The sequence below is a fragment of the Crinia signifera genome, chromosome 3 (assembly GCF_055691185.1).
Source record: "Crinia signifera chromosome 3, ASM5569118v1, whole genome shotgun sequence".
In the NCBI taxonomy this organism is placed as follows: domain Eukaryota; kingdom Metazoa; phylum Chordata; class Amphibia; order Anura; family Myobatrachidae; genus Crinia; species Crinia signifera.
This window is the reverse complement of record NC_139219.1, coordinates 108005851-108012803: the sequence shown is the minus strand read 5'-3', so window position 1 is coordinate 108012803 and position 6953 is coordinate 108005851. Positions and strand designations below refer to the sequence as shown.

General features: G+C 42.0%; 6 non-coding genes across 6 annotated transcripts; 2 read left to right on the top strand and 4 right to left on the bottom strand.

Moving 5' to 3' along the window:
- Positions 1-1633: 1633 nt before the first annotated feature.
- On the bottom strand, positions 1634-1704 carry TRNAG-GCC (transfer RNA glycine (anticodon GCC)). The gene has a single exon. It is a non-coding gene; the product is annotated as a tRNA-Gly (tRNA).
- Positions 1705-2754: 1050 nt separating this feature from the next.
- On the bottom strand, positions 2755-2825 carry TRNAG-GCC (transfer RNA glycine (anticodon GCC)). Its single transcript has one exon. It is a non-coding gene; the product is annotated as a tRNA-Gly (tRNA).
- A 1277-nt stretch (positions 2826-4102) lies between these two features.
- Positions 4103-4175, top strand: TRNAK-CUU (transfer RNA lysine (anticodon CUU)). Its single transcript has one exon. It is a non-coding gene; the product is annotated as a tRNA-Lys (tRNA).
- Positions 4176-4996: 821 nt separating this feature from the next.
- On the bottom strand, positions 4997-5067 carry TRNAG-GCC (transfer RNA glycine (anticodon GCC)). The gene has a single exon. It is a non-coding gene; the product is annotated as a tRNA-Gly (tRNA).
- A 156-nt stretch (positions 5068-5223) lies between these two features.
- On the top strand, positions 5224-5296 carry TRNAK-CUU (transfer RNA lysine (anticodon CUU)). The gene has a single exon. It is a non-coding gene; the product is annotated as a tRNA-Lys (tRNA).
- An 821-nt stretch (positions 5297-6117) lies between these two features.
- Positions 6118-6188, bottom strand: TRNAG-GCC (transfer RNA glycine (anticodon GCC)). Its single transcript has one exon. It is a non-coding gene; the product is annotated as a tRNA-Gly (tRNA).
- Between the last annotated feature and the right edge of the window lie 765 nt (positions 6189-6953).

Genomic DNA, 6953 nt, shown 5'->3' with positions numbered 1-6953 from the left:
CTCATGGCAGGCGAGAATTCTACCACTAAACCACAAGATTCTACCACTAAATCATTGTATGTTAAATTCTATACCTGCACCACCAAAATGCAAAGAGCCAGGCACTCTTTAACAAAATATATCGCTGTTTCAGGTGTACATCAGTGGGTGAAACCATGCAGGAATATCAGGATCTACTGAATGTGGAAACTTTGCTTTGGTTTAATAGTGTAGATTGAAGAGCAAGCGTTGCCTTGCCTTGATGCTACAACACTGTAACAAAGCCTGGCCAGCTTAGTCAATAGAAATAAAACTCCCAAGCTAAGAGTCATATGCTTTTAGTACAACATTTGTTTGGTGTTTATTCCCTTTTCAGATCCAGACCTCTCTCTTGGCAGGTGGGAATTCTACCACTAAACCACAAGATTCTACCATTAATTTATTGTATGTGGAATTCTATACCTGCACCACCAAAAAGCAAAGAGCCAGACACTCTTTAACAAAATATACCATAATTTCAGTAAAACTTGAGTACTGCATTGGCCGGGAATCGAACCCGGGCCTCCCGTGTGGCATGCGAGAATTCTACCACTGAACAACCAATGTTTCACATTTTACTTCACGGTTACTTACCCATTTTCCTCAATTTGTGAAACCAAGCATGCATCTCAGTGTGCTGAATGTGGTAGCCTAGATCTACTTTAATAGCTTGTAGGGCACTCCATGGCTTGAGTGGCCTTTTTGTCACACAACAGTAACCAAGCCTGGCTAGCTCAGTCGGTAGAGCATGAGACTCTTAATCTCAGGGTCGTGATTTCGAGCCCCACGTTGGGTGGTGTTTTTTCCCAGAATTCTACAGGAGAGATCTCTGTCACTACACAACCAAACGTGTTTTATTTGAAACTTAAAAGAGGTGTACATCAGTGTGTGAAACCAAGCAGGAATCTCAGGATCTACTAAATGTGGAAACCTTGCTTTGGTTTTATAAATTGAAGGGCAATCCTTGCCTTGCCATGATGCCATAACACTGTAAAAAAGCCTAGCTATCTGAGTCAATAGCGAATAAGACTCCAAATCTAAGAGTCATTTGCTTTGAGCACAACATTGGGTGGTGTTTATTCCCTTTTCAGATCCATGCCTCCCTCATGGCAGGCGAGAATTCTACCACTAAACCACAAGATTCTACCACTAAATCATTGTATGTTAAATTCTATACCTGCACCACCAAAATGCAAAGAGCCAGGCACTCTTTAACAAAATATATCGCTGTTTCAGGTGTACATCAGTGGGTGAAACCATGCAGGAATTTCAGGATCTACTGAATGTGGAAACTGCTTTGGTTTAATAGTGTAGATTGAAGAGCAAGCGTTGCCTTGCCTTGATGCTACAACACTGTAACAAAGCCTGGCCAGCTTAGTCAATAGAAATAAAACTCCCAAGCTAAGAGTCATATGCTTTTAGTACAACATTTGTTTGGTGTTTATTCCCTTTTCAGATCCAGACCTCTCTCTTGGCAGGTGGGAATTCTACCACTAAACCACAAGATTCTACCATTAATTTATTGTATGTGGAATTCTATACCTGCACCACCAAAATGCAAAGAGCCAGGCACTCTTTAACAAAATATACCATAATTTTAGTAAAACTTGAGTACTGCATTGGCCGGGAATCGAACCCGGGCCTCCCGCGTGGCAGGCGAGAATTCTACCACTGAACAACCAATGCTTCACATTTTACTTCACGGTTACTTACCCATTTTCCTCAATGTGTGAAACCAAGCATGCATCTCAGTGTACTGAATGTGGTAGCCTAGATCTACTTTAATAGCTTGTAGGGCACTCCTTGGCTTGAGTGGCCTTTTTGTCACATCACAGTAACCAAGCCTGGCTAGCTCAGTCGGTAGAGCATGAGACTCTTAATCTCAGGGTCGTGGGTTCAAGCCCCACGTTGGGCGGTGTTTTTTCCCAGAATTCTACAGGCGAGATCTCTGTCACTACACAACCAAACGTGTTTTATTTGAAACTTAAAAGAGGTGTACATCAGTGTGTGAAACCAAGCAGGAATCTCAGGATCTACTAAATGTGGAAACCTTGCTTTGGTTTTATAAATTGAAGGGCAATCCTTGCCTTGCCATGATGCCATAACACTGTAAAAAAGCCTAGCTATCTGAGTCAATAGCGAATAAGACTCCAAATCTAAGAGTCATTTGCTTTGAGCACAACATTGGGTGGTGTTTATTCCCTTTTCAGATCCATGCCTCCCTCATGGCAGGCGAGAATTCTACCACTAAACCACAAGATTCTACCACTAAATCATTGTATGTTAAATTCTATACCTGCACCACCAAAATGCAAAGAGCCAGGCACTCTTTAACAAAATATATCGCTGTTTCAGGTGTACATCAGTGGGTGAAACCATGCAGGAATTTCAGGATCTACTGAATGTGGAAACTTTGCTTTGGTTTAATAGTGTAGATTGAAGAGCAAGCGTTGCCTTGCCTTGATGCTACAACACTGTAACAACGCCTGGCCAGCTTAGTCAATAGAAATAAAACTCCCAAGCTAAGAGTCATATGCTTTTAGTACAACATTTGTTTGGTGTTTATTCCCTTTTCAGATCCAGACCTCTCTCTTGGCAGGTGGGAATTCTACCACTAAACCACAAGATTCTACCATTAATTTATTGTATGTGGAATTCTATACCTGCACCACCAAAATGCAAAGAGCCAGGCACTCTTTAACAAAATATACCATAATTTCAGTAAAACTTGAGTACTGCATTGGCCGGGAATCGAACCCGGGCCTCCCGCGTGGCAGGCGAGAATTCTACCACTGAACAACCAATGCTTCACATTTTACTTCACGGTTACTTACCCATTTTCCTCAATGTGTGAAACCAAGCATGCATCTCAGTGTACTGAATGTGGTAGCCTAGATCTACTTTAATAGCTTGTAGGGCACTCCTTGGCTTGAGTGGCCTTTTTGTCACATCACAGTAACCAAGCCTGGCTAGCTCAGTCGGTAGAGCATGAGACTCTTAATCTCAGGGTCGTGGGTTCGAGCACCACGTTGGGCGGTGTTTTTTCCCAGAATTCTACAGGCGAGATCTCTGTCACTACACAACCAAACGTGTTTTATTTGAAACTTAAAAGAGGTGTACATCAGTGTGTGAAACCAAGCAGGAATCTCAGGATCTACTAAATGTGGAAACCTTGCTTTGGTTTTATAAATTGAAGGGCAATCCTTGCCTTGCCATGATGCCATAACACTGTGAAAAAGCCTAGCTATCTGAGTCAATAGCGAATAAGACTCCAAATCTAAGAGTCATTTGCTTTGAGCACAACATTGGGTGGTGTTTATTCCCTTTTCAGATCCATGCCTCCCTCATGGCAGGCGAGAATTCTACCACTAAACAACAAGATTCTACCACTAAATCATTGTATGTTAAATTCTATACCTGCACCACCAAAATGCAAAGAGCCAGGCACTCTTTAACAAAATATATCGCTGTTTCAGGTGTACATCAGTGGGTGAAACCATGCAGGAATATCAGGATCTACTGAATGTGGAAACTTTGCTTTGGTTTAATAGTGTAGATTGAAGAGCAAGCGTTGCCTTGCCTTGATGCTACAACACTGTAACAAAGCCTGGCCAGCTTAGTCAATAGAAATAAAACTCCTAAGCTAAGAGTCATATGCTTTTAGTACAACATTTGTTTGGTGTTTATTCCCTTTTCAGATCCAGACCTCTCTCTTGGCAGGTGGGAATTCTACCACTAAACCACAAGATTCTACCATTAATTTATTGTATGTGGAATTCTATACCTGCACCACCAAAATGCAAAGAGCCAGGCACTCTTTAACAAAATATACCATAATTTCAGTAAAACTTGAGTACTGCATAGGCCGGGAATCGAACCCGGGCCTCCCGCGTGGCAGGCGAGAATTCTACCACTGAACAACCAATGCTTCACATTTTACTTCACGGTTACTTACCCATTTTCCTCAATGTGTGAAACCAAGCATGCATCTCAGTGTACTGAATGTGGTAGCCTAGATCTACTTTAATAGCTTGTAGGGTACTCCTTGGCTTGAGTGGCCTTTTTGTCACATCACAGTAACCAAGCCTGGCTAGCTCAGTCGGTAGAGCATGAGACTCTTAATCTCAGGGTCGTGGGTTCGAGCCCCACGTTGGGCGGTGTTTTTTCCCAGAATTCTACAGGCGAGATCTCTGTCACTACACAACCAAACGTGTTTTATTTGAAACTTAAAAGAGGTGTACATCAGTGTGTGAAACCAAGCAGGAATCTCAGGATCTACTAAATGTGGAAACCTTGCTTTGGTTTTATAAATTGAAGGGCAATCCTTGCCTTGCCATGATGCCATAACACTGTGAAAAAGCCTAGCTATCTGAGTCAATAGCGAATAAGACTCCAAATCTAAGAGTCATTTGCTTTGAGCACAACATTGGGTGGTGTTTATTCCCTTTTCAGATCCATGCCTCCCTCATGGCAGGCGAGAATTCTACCACTAAACAACAAGATTCTACCACTAAATCATTGTATGTTAAATTCTATACCTGCACCACCAAAATGCAAAGAGCCAGGCACTCTTTAACAAAATATATCGCTGTTTCAGGTGTACATCAGTGGGTGAAACCATGCAGGAATATCAGGATCTACTGAATGTGGAAACTTTGCTTTGGTTTAATAGTGTAGATTGAAGAGCAAGCGTTGCCTTGCCTTGATGCTACAACACTGTAACAAAGCCTGGCCAGCTTAGTCAATAGAAATAAAACTCCCAAGCTAAGAGTCATATGCTTTTAGTACAACATTTGTTTGGTGTTTATTCCCTTTTCAGATCCAGACCTCTCTCTTGGCAGGTGGGAATTCTACCACTAAACCACAAGATTCTACCATTAATTTATTGTATGTGGAATTCTATACCTGCACCACCAAAATGCAAAGAGCCAGGCACTCTTTAACAAAATATACCATAATTTCAGTAAAACTTGAGTACTGCATTGGCCGGGAATCGAACCCGGGCCTCCCGCGTGGCAGGCGAGAATTCTACCACTGAACAACCAATGCTTCACATTTTACTTCACGGTTACTTACCCATTTTCCTCAATGTGTGAAACCAAGCATGCATCTCAGTGTACTGAATGTGGTAGCCTAGATCTACTTTAATAGCTTGTAGGGCACTCCTTGGCTTGAGTGGCCTTTTTGTCACATCACAGTAACCAAGCCTGGCTAGCTCAGTCGGTAGAGCATGAGACTCTTAATCTCAGGGTCGTGGGTTCGAGCCCCACGTTAGGCGGTGTTTTTTCCCAGAATTCTACAGGCGAGATCTCTGTCACTACACAACCAAACGTGTTTTATTTGAAACTTAAAAGAGGTGTACATCAGTGTGTGAAACCAAGCAGGAATCTCAGGATCTACTAAATGTGGAAACCTTGCTTTGGTTTTATAAATTGAAGGGCAATCCTTGCCTTGCCATGATGCCATAACACTGTAAAAAAGCCTAGCTATCTGAGTCAATAGCGAATAAGACTCCAAATCTAAGAGTCATTTGCTTTGAGCACAACATTGGGTGGTGTTTATTCCCTTTTCAGATCCATGCCTCCCTCATGGCAGGTGAGAATTCTACCACTAAACCACAAGATTCTACCACTAAATCATTGTATGTTAAATTCTATACCTGCACCACCAAAATGCAAAGAGCCAGGCACTCTTTAACAAAATATATCGCTGTTTCAGGTGTACATCAGTGGGTGAAACCATGCAGGAATATCAGGATCTACTGAATGTGGAAACTTTGCTTTGGTTTAATAGTGTAGATTGAAGAGCAAGCGTTGCCTTGCCTTGATGCTACAACACTGTAACAAAGCCTGGCCAGCTTAGTCAATAGAAATAAAACTCCCAAGCTAAGAGTCATATGCTTTTAGTACAACATTTGTTTGGTGTTTATTCCCTTTTCAGATCCAGACCTCTCTCTTGGCAGGTGGAAATTCTACCACTAAACCACAAGATTCTACCATTAATTTATTGTATGTGGAATTCTATACTTGCACCACCAAAATGCAAAGAGCCAGACACTCTTTAACAAAATATACCATAATTTCAGTTAAACTTGAGTACTGCATTGGCCGGGAATCGAACCCGGGCCTCCCGCGTGGCAGGCGAGAATTCTACCACTGAACAACCAATGCTTCACATTTTACTTCACGGTTACTTACCCATTTTCCTCAATGTGTGAAACCAAGCATGCATCTCAGTGTACTGAATGTGGTAGCCTAGATCTACTTTAATAGCTTGTATTGCACTCCTTGGCTTGAGTGGCCTTTTTGTCAAATCACAGTAACCAAGCCTGGCTAGCTCAGTCGGTAGAGCATGAGACTCTTAATCTCAGGGTCATGGGTTCGAGCCCCACGTTGGGCGGTGTTTTTTCCCAGAATTCTACAGGCGAGATCTCTGTCACTACACAACCAAACGTGTTTTATTTGAAACTTAAAAGAGGTGTACATCAGTGTGTGAAACCAAGCAGGAATCTCAGGATCTACTAAATGTGGAAACCGTGCTTTGGTTTTATAGATTGAAAGGCAATCCTTGCCTTGCCATGATGCCATAACACTGTAAAAAAGCCTAGCTATCTGAGTCAATAGCGAATAAGACTCCAAATCTAAGAGTCATTTGCTTTGAGCACAACATTGGGTGGTGTTTATTCCCTTTTCAGATCCATGCCTCCCTCATGGCAGGCGAGAATTCTACCACTAAACCACAAGATTCTACCACTAAATCATTGTATGTTGAATTCTATGCCTGCACCACCAAAATGCAAAGAGCCATGCACTATTTAACAAAATATATCGCTGTTTCAGGTGTACATCAGTGGGTGAAACCATGCAGGAATATCAGGATCTACTGAATGTGGAAACTTTGCTTTGGTTTAGTAGTGTAGATTGAAGAGCAAGCGT